The sequence below is a fragment of the Populus alba genome, chromosome 11 (genome assembly GCF_005239225.2).
Source record: "Populus alba chromosome 11, ASM523922v2, whole genome shotgun sequence".
Taxonomy (NCBI): Eukaryota; Viridiplantae; Streptophyta; class Magnoliopsida; order Malpighiales; family Salicaceae; genus Populus; species Populus alba.
The window spans coordinates 8383980-8401634 of NC_133294.1; the positions used below are offsets into that span (position 1 = coordinate 8383980).

Here is a 17655-nt window from a genome sequence, read left to right on the forward strand (position 1 = left end):
ATCGTTCCGGTTCCTTGGACTAAAAAAAAAATCACCCAACAGTGAGTGAAGGAAAGAAAAACCTAGAAATCCACAAGAAGCTTCCCTTGAATCTACAATGAAAGTAGAAGAGTTGGTATCCACAAGAGTAAGGAAACCTGTAAAATTGTAAAAAATCAAATTTCAAGACAAGCATCTAGCATTAAAAAAAAATATGCCATGCGACAGGTCCCCCAAATCCTTAACTAGGTCAAATCAAAGCAGGTGTAAAATCCCTAACATATTAAAGTAACAAAATACCCTAATAATTCTTAAATAATGATGTTTTAATTACTTATTTGCAAACTCTCCATCTACTAGACTGTGTTTTATTATTATCTACCATGTTAGCTGTATCGATTAGTTTATTGATAGTAGAGGACAAAAACATAATGTGAGGTACTTTCAGCTAAAATTATAGCTTAGGTAGTAATATGTGGAAAAATTTTAGTTGAGGAGATACCTTACATTTTAGCATAGCACACGTTAAATCATAGCATTCATCCTGAAAAATAAAGCACATGTTAAATAAAAGCACTTAGCATTCTTTATCCCCAAAAAATAATTAGCTTTTTTTCTCTTTGCTAGAGTTTGGTACCTTGGCTTGGATATGTCCTGAAATTCACTTTAGCAGGTCTTTCACATCAAGCTCAAGCTCAGACTATTTTTTTATGGCTTATGTTTGTCGTTGAAGGAAAGATACATAAATCATAATCTCACCGTTAAAAACAATAAGCACAATAGAGGACATTTAAGCATTAAAATCCAGTAGCATGGTACCTCATTACTTGCCTCAAGTTCAGCTTGCCTTATCTGGAATTCCTCCTGTTTCTCAGTGAGATTTACATGTTGATCTAGTGCCTTCTTGTTTACATGGTTGAACTGCAAAAGTTGCCTCATTGCACCAATGAAGCATTTTATGCAACTCTTTCACACTCCACTTATACCTATATGTTCCAATAGAAAGCATGTCACTCTTGAAAAGCTGAATGCTTCAATGGAAGGTAAACATGACCTATCCTAGTAAGTAACGAGTACATGTGGAGGAAGATCAAACCATCATCTTCTAGGATTTCAGCAAAGATAACGGATGATGGCAAATCAAGCAAGATAAATTGATTTAAAACATTGATTACAAGATATAATAGTTTAACATTAAAAAAAGGCAAGAACAAAAACTGAAGCTCAGACTAGTTTATCATATAAAGAAACAATAAAGCAAATTCACAGTTTAGAGTTCTTGTGTTGTGACTTGATTTAAAACATTGATTACAAGATATAATAGTTTAACATTATATTAAAAGGCAAGAACAAAAAACTGAAGCTCAGACTAGTCATTTATCACATACAGAAACAATAAAGCAAATTCACAATTCAGAGTCTTGTGTTGTGATTTCAGCCAATGAGTCTATCCATCCTGTCAAAAACACCTAGAAGAACGGTTAGTCAAAAAAATCTTTTTATAATGAAATATTAAAATCAAGTTTCTAGAAAACAACTCAAAACAAACTTTAGAGTTATTGTGTTATGACTTCAGCCAATGAGTTAGCATCATTTAGTTCACCCCTTCAATTAAGGACCGTGTAACATCTCAGACTTCACAAAGGATATTATTGGTTTCCAACTTTTTGTTTTTTGTCATTTTCAGAGTAGTTGTTAAATTAGTCTCTAGCTCTGTTTTCTCATTTTAGTTTATGTGATGGAAACTACGTGTTCATGAGATTTCTTACCTCAATGTGATCTGTTCTACATAATTATGTTCATAAACTTCAACTTTGAGCATCGATAACCATAAAAGCCCCTGTCATAACAACTTTCTTCCTTAATTACCTGATCATTAGTAACTTGTCAAGGCACCATGAACATGTACTAGGATCATCATAAAATATAAGATTTTTATCATACCATCCACAGTAATGCAATCCAAACCATCAATTTTTGGACACATCCAAATTTGGACAAATCACAGTTTTAGGTAAAAACTTAGGAGAATAAGAAGAATATGCAGCGTTATATAAGCATACAGGCCATTGCACGAGTCATATCAACATCATTAACAATTTAGCTCATGCAAATTTTCAAAAAGTACACACATTTATAGACAAGCCCTTGGCATAAACAATGCTCCACCAGTATTCAAGAACATGTCAGTCAAATAATTTTTACTTACAAATATCATATTAAGGAAAAAACTGTTTTACTTTTGAAATCATATAATTTCCCAGTAGCATTGTGGTTGGGGGTGGACACCAGAATCGTACATGCAGCTACTTTATAGCTTACTTTTATTATTGGTACCAATCAACCACAATTATCAAAATTAAAACGTTTTCTCACAATTATCCATCCTTGATTCCAAAAGCAATAACTACTACAGAGCTTCTCACACCAAAAACTTTCAACCTAAATTTGCACACCAAACTAATGAAAACATCAGCAATCAATTAACAAAACATGCAGAGAAATAACCTTCTCGAACAAAATAGCACAAGTAATTACTTAGTTTTCACTTGTTTGTAGACCAACATACAAATTATTAACAAAAAAACTCGAACCAATGTTTTTGCTGGATAATACTATTTCAATTAAAACAAGTACGGTGGAGAACTAACCTGCGCTAATCCAGGGAAAAAATTGGAGAAACTTCAACTTCTCTTGAATAAAGGGACAACATCTGAACCATGTGGATGAATAAGTTACACGAGACTTGTATATAAATTTAGAACAACAAAACTTGAATCAATGTTTCTATTGGATTAATACTATTTCAATTAGAACAAGCATGGTGGACTATCCTATGCAAAATACTGGGGTAAAATTTAGGAGAAAACTTCAACATTTTTAATAAAGGTACCACATATGAACCATGTGGATAAGTTACACACGGATACTTTATCCTTATCTGTTAAGCGGGATAAAAGTGGTTTGTCCTCGTTTCAAAGCATTAAGGGTGCCTATTTATCTGAGTTGATATATTATTATCCCCAACCACCACATGAAATAAGTTGCTCTAAGACATACTGATATGAAGTACATCATTCAAACGATAATGTGACCATGGCAAGAAGGTCAAGAGATTGCTAGTGATACCATATCGTCTAGCAAATTGGGAGCACAACTCTAAGAGAGAAAATATTTAACATGAATAGAATAGACTAGGTAAATTACCTGCGAGATGGTTGTTATAGGAATGATGCAAGAAGTCAAGTGAGGTTACTTGAACTAATCCAAGAAGCCGAGCAGAAAAAGAACCTAGTAAAAATGGGAAAAGAAAAATCAACAGTTTTTAAGTCAAAATGTGCAATCATATGGCGAAGCTTCTAATTAAGATGTCTTAACAATTGAAAAGGCTAGAGCACAAAACATTTAGATCGATAATCATGGTTGATATCCGATTACAGTAGTGTGACTAAAAAGTGATGTAACAAAAAGAGCTATGAGGAATGGAAGCAAAAGAGTAGAATGGGATTAGTAAAGGTAAACGGTGCTGGCATGGTACAAATGACAGGTATTCTTGCAAAGCTACTCAAAAGTGTGGCAACTTGGTTTGATGTAGTTGTTCTACTTTAGGATAAAGGTGTTAGCACTTGAATGTGATGCAAATATAGGCGTCCTCCTAATGTACATAATGTTTTGTAATAAGCACACAAATAAAGGAAAGATACAACAACTAGTGGAAGAAACAAGAGACTTCATACATCTATAATGACTGACCAGTTTGATTATATTTATTTTCCTCTTTGTCAGCTGCTAGCATGCCTCTCCTTGTATACTTCAACTAGTAATTTTGGGCAACATTCTATGAGTCATAAAAAGCACTACATGAATAAACCTTTATGCATGTCCAAGCATCTAAAAGGTACTGACCTCCAATAATTTTTGTCGAGCATCATGGAGTTCTGTATCATAAATAATATGTTCTAGACATTTTCGCTGCTTGTTAAGTTGCTGATATTTTCTCACCTCTTCTTTCTCTTCATCCCTTTCCTTCAGCCTCTCATCCAAGTACAGAACAATTGTAATTATTTGCTTTATTTCATTCCTTAGTTTACCACAGAAAATAAAATTATACACGCTGAAAACAACCTCAAAAGAAAACCCAACTCAACTATTCCCTCAACCCCCAAGAACAACAACAACAACAACAAGAAGTTGAAGAGCCACTCAGGACAAAAATTAACATAGAAAGACTAAAACTAATCAAACGCAAAGGGGAGAAAAAAACATAAGCCAGAAATAATACAATAAGAACATAAACACAATCAAGGAGGAATTGAAAAAATTAAAAAAAGAATAAAGAAAATAGAAGAAGCAGGAACTAACAAAACGAGCAAGCTTGAACCAAGCACCAATAGAAAAAAACATTCATTACACAACAAAGATAAATAAGGCAATATCAAAGTATAAAAAACAACAAAATTTGCAGCAAGCACAATCAAGAAAGCAATCATATTTTGTTAACTCTAAGCAGTGAAAAAACCCAACAAGCAACAAAAAAAATCATAGTGCAATGCATAACAACTAAAAAAAGAGCAAAAATGATCCGCTTCAACTAAAACACCAAGCTAGAGGTAACAAAAACATGTCCAAACCAATTATGAAAGCTATTAAAAATTAAATGTACAAACACAAATACAAAAATCATCAAAGCCTGTCCCATTAATCATTGTCCCAAAAATCATTCGACAAAAATGGTTTTTTTCGAAGCGCACCTTCAACCCAACAAAACAATTAAATCATTAGAAAACAAAAAACATAAAATCTGACAAACATCTTTGAAAAAAAATTTAACCAAACACCTCCCAAAACCTTAAATGAACACCTTACATGCAACTCATGAGAAAGACAGAACTAACAAAGAAAAGGCCCTATTAAGGTCCCAGACCAACAAGTAGAGCCTAAGCAGAATTCAATCGTCAAATAAGGATTTTGATTGTAATATTTTCTCCTAACAAGTGGTTTCTAATAAATTAAAATCGGTTCTAAGAAACAATTACAGTAGGTGTTATTTTAGTTGTTACAAGGTCAACAATACAATTTAGAAAGGTTGGAAACATTGATGAGAATCAGCAACAAAACAAACAAAAAATCAAGTAAGTGTTAATGCGTGATTCAGGGTCTAAATATTTCCAAACAAGTATTAACATGTCTAGCCAGTGATGGGAAATTTTGCTTGTTAGGGAGCACAAGTAATACATTTATTTAGCAAGAGCAATATGGCCACACAAATAGTGTCTTGAATTATGTTTCATACGTGTTCTTGTTTCATCATCTTAGGAAAAAAAAATGAAAAGTTACATGAAAGTCATAATAAACATAATCATGAATGCTAAGGTTCTTACTATTTATGCTAAGAAAAAAGCTTATGCAATAGGTGTCTCACAGTAAGTTAAAGCTTCCAGCCATTTTACCTAAGAAAAGCATCATAAGAAAAATTTCAAGGTCAGTCAAACTCCAAGTATTTAAAGGTAACAAAGTACCCAAAAAGACGTATTAGAAATATTTAACATGAATGTATGTTATGACTGATTTATTGTATTCTTGAGAGGAGTTGCATCTTACTGTGTGGATTAAATATTCTATGCATTTTCAACATTTGGAGAAACTGACAATAGCTTAATTATTCATATTCAGAATGTGGTTGATAGAGTAAGACTATGAGTACAACATAAATGTTTGGCAACAAAATAGAGCTATGTTGCACAACAAGATAATATATACATTTTCCCATCACTATTGGTCCATACATAACCCCTTAAATTTGTAGCCATCCACAGTCTAGACAACATGAAATCAATTAATTAGAGATTATATCTTGACAGAATCATAACTTAAGATCATTGAATGACTCGAAACTTATCGAAAGGTGAGTTAACAACATGATTAATACTAAGAGTGACAAAAAGATAAATCTACACAAGCCCAAAGCAGCATTCGGGACCTCTTTAACCCAATGAATCTAATGCTTGAATGAAATGGGAGATTTAATGATTCAGCAATGTAAAACCATTTTTCCTTCCCGTATTTATCAGCAAGTACAAGGGTATAAATTTAGATTTACTTCTAATAAATCTACACAAGATCAACACGGCTTCTTGGACATCATCTGCCCAGCAAATCTATTGCTTGAATGAAATGGGATGTTCAGTGACTAAAAATTTAAAAACATTTTTATTTCTCATAGTTATCAATTAATATGAGGGTAGAAAATTGGTAGAAAATTCCATATACGTTCTCTTTATTTTATGTTTGTTTCTATTTCTAATCTAGCAATATATCATAAGAACATTTTAATTTTTCTATTTATCAATAGCATATTTTTAATACCAAGCAGAAAGAGCACTTAATTGAATCTTTGGGCTTAACCTTTTATCTCGAGAGCAACCATAGATCCCATAGCATTTTTAATCCTAGGAAAAGATAGCTTGTTTTAAATGTAAATTAACAGGGAAATTTTCCATGCTTGTAACAACATTGCTGAAATCATGGATACACCGTGTTATAAGACCATCATTAGAACTTAAAAGCTGATCTTTCCAACACAATCATCAAATAAGGTGCAGCTTTAAGATGACTAACCTGGATGTGATCTTTTGCCGCATAAAACATGAGTTCTTCAAGGTCTTTTCCATCATGATCGTGACCATTAGGGTACAGAAGAATCAGTTACCATTTAAGAGAGTTGTTGTAGCCATAAATATACAGGAATGAAAGATTGTAAAGTATTACACCTTTACAAACCAAAAGCACATTCAACCAATTAAGCACTTCCAGAAAAGATCCTTAAAAAATGACTTTTAAGGAAAAACAACGATCACCTAATAAATGGAAAAACAAGCAATTATTTCTAAGATAATCCAATCAAACATCAAAAGGATGAGGCAGGTTTGGTATATGATCGTGCCAAATGAGGCACCAAATCTGTAAGAGATTAACACAGATAAGTGCATCGTAGATTGTACTGGTGAGCAATAGAAAGATGACAGAATATAACTGATAAAACCAACCACGCCAACTATAGATCCACACCAGCACAACAAAGAAAATAAAAATATTCCTAAACATTAGGTTTCATAAACGACAACAAACCAACATGGAAGCACTAAAACAAATCTTTTCAGGATGGACAACCAAAACAGTAATGAAATATATATTATAAAACATCCTAATAAAAAATTAATGAAATTGGTTGATCTATGTGATCAAAATATTCACAAAGAACAACATGTAGACTGAACACTTTCGAATAAGAAAAGAGTAATCAGGTTTCCTTTCATCTTTTGAGGGTCGGGAGGGATGAAGAAAATAGAGAAAAAAAATTGTACAAAGCACTTCTCAAAGAAAATTATGCCACAGTTTGACTTTTTAAACTACTTAAAGAAAATTATGCCTCACGGCAGAAAAACTAATTCAAAAGAAATTATGGAGCATTGTGGGAGAAGATTTGTAACGATAAAGATAAAATTATATGTTAGATGAAGAAAAAATTAACATAAAAATCAGGATCCTTCTGCTTTCATAATAAGATCTAGACCATTATTTACACTTCATACCTCGGAAAAGAAAAGGAAGTAGGTTATGAAGTATTACTCGGATGCCTTTGTCACAGTTATCAACACAATCTCAATGAAAGCAGATAAAACTTGATGTCCTGCACATCCCTGTTAAATAACAACAATTATTAGAATACAAACTTAAAAGGGTGACATTGAGAAAATACCTTAATCTCATAGATTGGAAATGAGAGTGTATGATGAAACATACATGAGTACTTGATGCCTGTCATAATTGCATAGGTTGTGGAAGAGATCACTTAATACAAAATGAATGGCTACTAAAGAAACGTATTGTAAGCCCATAACAAAATTTTGATATCAATTAACTCCAATAAAAGTTTATTGAAAAGGACACCAACAAAAACAAATCAAGGACATGATCACTCATAATGAAAAAAAAAAATTCTTGTCAGGTCCGTTATCTCCAACTGTAGAAGACACTTGTAAGAGAAAGCACAGGGTAGCTCATTTTAAATGGATTAAGCAAAAGTCAAATAAATTGATGAAACAACGAAAGCACAAAAGAAAATTAATAAATTAACCAAGATCCAATCAGTTCCTGAAAACAAGGAACAACAACAAAGAAATGCATCCCTCATCCCCGTCTTGATCTTCGCTCCCCCACTTTTAACTCCCATAAGGTGCACACAGTGTTAACATTTCTAGAATTTCATGATTTCAAAACGATTACACACAAACACGTGTATGATGACAAAGTGATGATATACATATTAAATGACCATACTTTTAATAAATGACAGATTTATGGAACTACCATGCTTTCTCGGCATGAATCTCGGTACGCTAGATTACATGATGGACAATTTCTTACAGAAGATGCAGGAATTATACATTTTATGGGAAGTAGTTTCTAATCCAGTTACATTTCTCTAGTAGTTTCTGATGACTTTGTACACTCTTTACTTCTTTAAGTATGTAAGATATGGATCTTAAGCAATGGTCAAAACATTTGGTCTCTTTGCTTGGTTATATAGGTCAAACATCGACGAATCAAATCATGTAATCCATCAGATGCACAAACAAAAATCATCATCCATTGTTGCTGTGAGAATAAGACCAAAGAAAATATGTTGTGAAAACTATCAAACTCAAATCAAACTCACCTTCACCTCATTTGAGATAGTAGGCTTTTTAGGGAATTCAACCCTGCAAGCTTTTATAACTATCTTCATGTAGTATTCGTACTTGAGTTTGGTCATGCCCAAAAAGGGCGTCTGCCAAAGATCATTTGGTAAAACAGAACTCTAGCTGACCAAACACCAACCTGCATTCCAAGAAAAGGCATTTTAAAGAAGGTTAAATAGATGAAGCTTAAGCAATCAATTATATACGGTGATAAACAACTCTTTGGAATTCTCATGGAGGTCTAAATAGACTCAATCACTGAACAACAGGTGAGCAACGAGTTAGAGGACCATGAATCCAAAAAAATAGGGACATTCTCATTTTAGTAAATGCATTTTATTCTCTTGGCTATGGCTATGGCTATGACTAAATGTCCTTGATGGAGAGAAAATATACCTTCAATGATATTAAAGGGGTCTTGCTGAGCTCAAAGCATGTTGGTGGCAAATACCTAAAATTACAAAAGAAGAAAACGGAATCAAAATTTTGCCCATATAGCTAATTTGGAGAAAATTTATCAAGAGAGTAGGAAATAATTGTCTAGGAAATTACTGCAAGTGCATTTATTTCTTGAAGCAAAAGATCAAACATTTACAACATCCAAAATCACAGATGACAAATTTCAGAGTTACTTGCCAATAAGTTCCAGCTCCCTGAGATGTAAGTTTCATTCCCTGGGATCCAACATATTCCTCCACTATCTTGCTAAGATTAAAATCAGTAACTTTTGCGATACCGGATTCATAAAAAAGAACATTCCCAGGCTTCAGATCATAATGAATAATCTTTTGTGCTCTCTTATTCAAGTATACAAGGCCTTGAAATATTTGGACAATAATGATCCTAGCTACTTTTTCAGGTAATACAGGAGTACATATGCATCAAGATCTTTACCTGAGTAGAAAATGGGTACTTGAAAAGAAAAACAACTCGAGTGTTAGAGGTTTCCATAATCCAAATGTTTGGATGTCGCTGATAGTTGTCAAGGAGTTTAATGTCATACCACTACAGTACTCTAAAATAGTGCATAATGTATTCTGGTCATTTTCAAAAATGTCCCAAAGCCGAACAATGTGATTATGCACCAAGATCTTATGAATATTGTACGTAGTGCATGCTAAATGTAACTTTGCTTCTTATCACTCCATTAAACATTCAGATCATGTAGCTTACATGCAACATACCTATGCTCCACCAAATCATAAGCATGCCGGAAATTTCTCATTTCAAATCACTGTAAAAGGATGTGCCTTTACAATTGCCAATATTGGCAACATAATGATCTATACTCTTGTCATGGTAAATATGAATTTTCATCAAACATGCAAAGGTTAATATTTCTATTAACAAATGAAACTACTTGCCGAACTTCTGACTTTGCAAACCTCACTAAATCCTCCTTTCCCAAGAAGGTTTAAAAGACATATCAGTGATTTAAAATCTGAAAATTATTTTTCTAGGGTTTGAAGCCAGGACACATCAATTCAACATCAGTCTATCACCTCTAGTGCAATAGGTGGCAATAATAAACTATTTTCTTCCAAAAAGTCACCCACCTAAATTAGCAACGAATATACATAAACGTTTGGGGCAATATATTACCATACACCCATCAGCATATAGGCATGTATAAGCAAGAGGCCTGTCAGAAAGCAAATAATAAATGTGGCAGTAACTTGTTTTTTTTTTGGTAAGCAAAATAAACAATTTAAAGAAATGTCAGAAGTGGGATTTGAACCCACGCCCTCTCACGAGGACCAGAACTTGAGTCTGGCACCTTAGACCACTCGGCCATCCTGACGTTCTATGTGGCAGTAACTTGGAATGCCACAAAAGCTTCAGATGGTTTCTCATAGCCAGAGACATACGCCGATAATTTAAAGTATAGACAGCACTAATGCCTTGTGACTGAAGATCACCAAAGATCCTTTCTCGGTATATAAATGCCTTAACCATAGTTTGAAACATGCCAAAAACATGCACAGAGAGTAGAAAGAAGTTACTGCCAAATATTACAAGAAATATGTTTTACCAAATTGTCGTTTCTTCAATTATTTCTGTTGCCGCTCAACAGCCTCCTTGGTTTCTAAAAACTATCTCTGAAAATTAAATCATGAAAGAAAATATTATGACCACCTATATAGGCATAGCTGGTTGTAAGTCACCAGTAACAACAACATGAATAGTACAATCCTTAATAATATGCCCTTACTACTTGCAGTAATTTCAGAATTTGAGGACAGTTAGGACATAAATTACAACAAAAAAGGGATTGTGTCGAGCAACTTTCTCTATTCCTAAGCAATTGCAAGGGTTTACAAAAACAAGAGCTAAAATCCACCGCTATATGTACATATAATCCACGTCCAAAACTTAAGCCATTTATCATCTTCCTATGATTAAATATGACTATGTACTCCTATGACCAAGAGTCGCCACACATAGCATTTTACAAAACTTCCTCACTGTCTTCGCTCAAGGTTTTTGCATACCTCTCATGAAGAACACAAAAATAATAGGGATATGCAATCAGCTATTAGCCACTTGTTGATTCTTCTTCACTGTCTTCGCTCTCATCGCTGCAACTCCACAACCTCTAGAAATATACATTCAGAAAATAACTAAATGTATAAATAACCAACATACACAACACATTGGATATATAAATCATCAAATGCAAGTATCACTGCATCCCTGCAACAAAAACAAAAAATGTTCCAAGAACATGTATCATAGCATGGTTCACATAGAATGCCAGACAATCTGAATTGTGAATTATGAAATGTGAGGTATCAGTGCATTAGTTGTACTAACATATGCTATAAACATCACCAAGTCCTTCCCAATTGAATTTGTATCCATAATTTTTAAACATATATGCAGGTATTATTTGCAAAATTGAGATTTAAAGGATAATGTCCATCAAAGTCCAATGGCGGATACTCCCCATTGAGCATTTGGGTTTGGCTGCTATCCAATCATTTTATTCCAGGTCCCATACTTTGTCATTATAATTTCTTCAATAGTATTTATTCTCTTTATGTGCTTCAAAACAAAATCTGTTTTTTTTTCCTTATAGAGCTATATTCAATCAGATACATCATATAAGAATGTCATTTCATGGATACAAACATGAAAAGCATAATTCTGTGTCATACATACATGCAAGCAATATTTACTAGTAAAGAGCGGAAGTGTGTGATTGGTATTCATAAATATACCAGTGGACAGAATATGATGTTTTATAGCAAGGTATGACAAAGCAGAAGAAATTGAAGTTTTTGTTATCCTTCTAAACTATAGCCAGCACAAACATGACGTGCAAAACGGGCTAAATCCCAGAACAAAACTGAATGTTCAACCAGATTACCTATTGTCGCACGTGTGCGGCGGCGCAGCGATCGTCCACCCTCAAGGGAAAATTTGAATAATTTATTCCTGGCAAATAGGGAGAGACAAGGAATTCTTGTCTCTATATGTGAAAATATGGACTGGGAGTCGCCACCTAGTATTCTGGTTACTAGGAACCTTAACTGGTCTTTAGAGATCGGGTACGGAGACTGGTTGCGTAAAGGGAAGGTATTAGCACCCCAACTACGCCCTACCTAAGGTAGGCTGCATTGTTTTAATGTCTGATAAAATCTAAGGTCTTGTTTGTGGTTTTTTTTTTTTTTTATTGTTCGGAATACGCATTACATGTAATGTCATATCCCAAGTTCTATAAAAAAAATAATAATAATAAATTAAATATCCGGAATATGTATTACGTATAATGTCATACCCTAGATATTAAAAGATAAACAAAATAAATTTTTTTGTTGTTTTTTTTGAAATTTTGGCCAATATTCTCTTGACTTTAATAAACTGGTTATTAAAGCCAAAATGCATGCTAAAACATTATTGTTTTTTTTTTTTTATGAAAAATACAAAAATGATTTTTTTTTTTGAGACATTTGGCCGTATGCACAAAAAACATTTTTTCTCTTTTTTTTTTTTTTTTTTTGTTTTTTTTATATTCTTGAAAAGCTGAAAACTGGGTATTTCAGTACCGGATTTTATATTTTACGACATAAAAATATTGCTCGATATTAAATCAAAATGACATAAAAACTACGCGGAAATATTATAAAATGCTGAAATAAATATTTTGATTTTTTTTTTTAATGGGTCGGGTGAACAGTATCATGTGAACAGTACCACGGGACAAAAACGGGGTATTTTAATACCGGATTTATATTTTTACGATGTAAAATACAGACGATATTAAGCAAAATGATAGAAGAAAATGTGCTTTTTAAAAAATATATATAAAAATTATAACAACAAAAAAATAATAATAATAAAATAAAAATGGGCCGGACCCGGCCCAAATGCATGGGCCGGGCCCGACCAAGCCTATTTACATGGGCTGGGCCGACGGCCCAGCCCAGACCCAAACGGGCTGGTTACTGTGCATCAGCACAGTAACCAGCCCTTCGTTATTTGCAGAACGTGAATTAATTCACGTTCTGCATGAAGGCGCAGTAAATCATAAACAAAGCGAGGCAGAGGCGGGGCAACAGGATGGCGTACCTGCGGTGGCGTCGAGGCGGTGCTGCTGGCGGCGGAGGCACGGTGGCCGGCGGTTTTCCTTCTCTCTCTCTCCTCTGTTTTTGTTCTCTTCTCTGCCGAATCTCTTCCTTCTTCTTTTTTTTCTTTTTTTTTTCTTTCTGTTTCTCTCGTCTCTCTCTACCCTCTTTATTTCGTGGAATCCTTTCTCCTACTCCCTCTCTCCTTTTTTTCAGTCCCGTTCCCCTGTTTTTATAGGAAAAAACAGGGGGAACGTCACGGTGGGGCGGCCAACAGTGGCCGCCCCCCCCCAACTATCGAAGTGGCCGACAAAAGTATGTAAGTGGCTGAATTGTAGGCGTCTTATTGAGCCAAATCCGGGAAAGAAGTTCGGCGAAAAGTGGAGAAGAAAAAAATTTCTTCTCCCCTGTTCTCTGCGTGCGCAGGGAAGAAGACAATGGTGCCGTTTCAAAACGGCACCGTTTTGCGTTTTCTCTTTTTTTTTTTTTTTTTTTTTTTTTTTTAATAAACAGTACGTGAAACGGCGCCGTTTTGGTCAAAACGCGCCGTTTCATTTAAAAGGAAAAGGCGGTAAAACATGTCAGATTCAAATTGCGTCCCTCAATTTGCGCGCGTTTTACGATTTCGTCCTTGGTCTCGGATTTCTTCAATTAAGTCCTTAATTGGCCATTAAACTTCATTTGTATGCAATTAAGCCCCTGATTTGACCAAATTAACTTCCAAAAATTATAATTTGACCCCAGAAAATTAATTTCTTCCAATTAAAGCCCAAAATAACTCCAAAAATCAATTTTTCTTGCAATTAAAACCTCTATAAATTCAATTAAACCTTCAATAAAATTTAATTGAGTCCATAAACTTCTAATTTTGCATTTTTCTTCCACAAATTGAATTTTCTTTATCATCGGGGCTCTCATCAGTCAAATGATATACTGTCAAAAATTAATTTTTGATTTTTGAACATCCTTAATCAATTTTTTTGAGCATTTTTAGGGCGCTCTGACATTTTTTCACTGTTATATTTTTTAATAATATATTTTTTTTGATTTTTTTTGTATTTTTTAGGTGAGGACCCAAAATGGGTTACAACAGATGCCCCCTCTTTATAATACTTACGGAGCAACGATTTTGCATAGTAAGTGTTATAAAGATAGAAAAAAACCAAATGTTCAACACCACTCTCCTCAAACTTGACTGGCTAGAAAACCCATTCGGCTATTTCTTTGTATCAAAGCAAAACTTTATGTGCGGTTGGGCTAGACTGAAATTCCTTTTGGCAATCCCCTCTAACCAGAACCAAAACCTGTGTGTGGTTGGGATAGACTGAGATTCCTTTCGGCAATCCCCTCTAACCAGAACCAAAATCTTGTGTGTGGTTGGGATAGACTGAGATTCCTTACGGCAATCCCCTCTAACCAGAACCAAAATCCTTGTGTGTGGTTGGGATAGACTAAGATCCTTTTCGGCAATCCCCTCTAACCAGAACCAAAATCCTTGTGTGTGGTTGGGATAGACTGAGATCCCTTTCGGCAATCACCTCTAACCAGAACCAAAATCCTGTGTGTGGTTGGGATAGACTGAGATTCCTTACGGCAATCCCCTCTAACCAGAACCAAAACCTTGTGTGTGGTTGGGATAGACTGAGATTCCTTTCGGCGATCCCTCTAACCAGAACCAAAATCCTGTGTGTGGTTGGGATAGACTGAGATTCCTTACGGCAATCCCCTCTAACCAGAACCAAAATCCTTGTGTGTGGTTGGGATAGACTGAGATTCCTTACGGCCATCCCCTCTAACCAGAACCAAAAACCTTGTGTGTGGTTGGGATAGACTGAGATTCCTTTCGGCGATCCCCTCTAACCAGAACCAAAATCCTGTGTGTGGTTGGGATAGACTGAGATTCCTTACGGCAATCCCCTCTAACCAGAACCAAAATCCTTGTGTGTGGTTGGGATAGACTGAGATCCCTTTCGGCAATCACCTCTAACCAGAACCAAAATCCTGTGTGTGGTTGGGATAGATTGAGATTCCTTACGGCAATCCCCTCTAACCAGAACCAAAACCTTGTGTGTGGTTGGGATAGACTGAGATTCCTTTCGGCGATCCCCTCTAACCAGAACCAAAAATCCTGTGTGTGGTTGGGATAGACTGAGATTCCTTACGGCAATCCCCTCTAACCAGAACCAAAATCCTTGTGTGTGGTTGGGATAGACTGAGATCCCTTTCGACAATCCCCTCTAACCAAAAACCTGTGTGTGGTTGGGATAGACTGAGATTCCTTTCGGCAATCCCCTCTAACCAGAACCAAAATCCTGTGTGTGTGTAGCTCGGTCAACCTGAAATCCCATATGGAGATACCCTTTAACCAAAGCTACATGAGATCCCATCTGGCAACCTCATTAAACCAAAACAAAAGAAATGTAAAGACAACGGTCTCATTGTAATGGGTGACCTACCTAGGTGGAAAGAAAATGAAGTGTGGTCAAGTGTCCACAAACCCGTTGGACCTTCACTCAGATATTTTCCTTAAGCAACTAAATAAAACAAATTGTGCATGCAATGGTCTAAAATGTAATGATAATGCATGCACCCTTACCTAAAATTGAAACATAGGTCCCTGAAGTTTCGTAAAACCCTTTCCTTTGTATGAGCTTGTCTTGTGTTTTTGCAATCCGTTGCTGGTATGTGTTTCCTTGCACAGTCTTTCTCTTATCCATTATATTTCAAAAGAAAATCTCCACTTCTTCACTAGGCGCCCCATCACCTTCTTTTTGCTCATGTTTTATTTGTCTTTCTCAAAATAAAGGGCTGTTTTTTTTTGTGTTTGTTTTTTTTTTTTGTGTTTTTTGTTTTTTTTTGTTTGTCTGAAATCATAGAAAAGGATAGGGTTGCCTAAAGAAAAAGAATCTTTAACAACACGAAACAAACTTGAACTTGTTCATGACTACAAGTACTGTCAACATACACACTAAAGACTTGTTTAAGCAATTCCCAATACTAGTTTTCTCGGGTTTTAGGATGTTGTTGTCTTTAGGTTAAGCTCTTCATCATTTTTTTTTTTTTAAAAAAAAGTGACCTTCTGCTTAATCTTTTGAAAAGGGTTCAAGCATAGACTTGAAAAAAATTGTATATATAAAAGCAATTGTCTCATACTAGCATTGTTTGTTTTGCACAGAGCACAACAAATTTCCATACTATATCAAACCATGTGGGTCATGAGATCAAAGTTTATCAAACAAAGTACACGCGCTTGATTAGAAAGGACTTTTAACGGCTTGTAATGTAGGCTATAGGTATGGGCTAAAAAAAAACGAATTTCATGGTCTCAAAAAGTGTTTAAGGGTTTTAATGATCTAGGATCAACTATTCATCAATCAACTTTGAAAGTCATTTGACGATTCCGTTCTTGATACCAAAACCCCTCTTTTTTTTTTCAGAATGTTGCCTTTAGTGCCTTTGTTGTGTCTGCTAACTGAGACATAACCAAATCTCCTCGGCTATTTTCACTGCTTTGTCTGGATGATAAAAAGAGACCAAATATTACATGGTCAATTCTAGCATCCCTTTTCACTGCTTTGTTTGGATAGTCTTGGGTTCGATATTAGTATCAATCTTTTCTACCCTCTAGTCGGTCTCTCTTCTCTTTTTTTTTCGTCGTTAATCTTTGTCTTGAACCCTCCCCTTTCCTATTGATTCTGAGTGTCTTCTCAATACCTCTTATTTGCCCCCAGTGTGGGGTGATCCTAGTCAGGGTTGTGATAAAAAAAAAACGATCCAGCTCAAAATAGGGATTACGAAGGATGAAATTATTTAGACACGTGAATGGATGACAAAGATGGCCTTTCCTTATCTCAAAACGCACATTGTTAAGTTTGACAAACCTTGTTCTTATCCCAGGAAAATATGTAGGATCTAACCATTCATCCATGCAAATCCAGCAATGCTAGTAGAGACAAAGTTTTATCTCAGGGTCAGCTTTGAGGTTTATTTCGGTTTGGTCACTTCTTTAATAGGAACTGCTTAAAGTTCATCTTTGAGCACTATATGATGCATTTCTTATAATCATGCACAAAATCAATTCTGTTAAGATGCACAATCTGAGTAAGGTGAGATCAAATGAAACGACAGGGTTCTTTATACAAAGAAATCATGGCCAAACTTTACTTTATTGATTTCATGAGAAAACTGAACACATTTAGACATAATATCTCTTTACAGAGTCAGAATTCACAGGTCTGGGTAGATCTTCTCCATCCATTCTGGACAATGTCAGAGCTCCTCCTGAGAAAGCCTTCCTTACGACATAGGGACCTTCATAATTTGGAGCCCACTTGCTGCAATCTTCTCCCGGCAGAGACAATAATTTC

The 17655-nt window shown here is 34.9% G+C and overlaps 1 non-coding gene and 1 pseudogene across 1 annotated transcript; both read right to left on the bottom strand.

Annotated features, from left to right (window-relative positions):
• Window positions 1-3277: 3277 nt before the first annotated feature.
• Window positions 3278-9592, bottom strand: LOC118033101 (serine/threonine-protein kinase TOUSLED-like; annotated as a pseudogene).
• An 845-nt stretch (window positions 9593-10437) lies between these two features.
• On the bottom strand, window positions 10438-10521 carry TRNAL-CAA (transfer RNA leucine (anticodon CAA)). Its single transcript has one exon. It is a non-coding gene; the product is annotated as a tRNA-Leu (tRNA).
• Between the last annotated feature and the right edge of the window lie 7134 nt (window positions 10522-17655).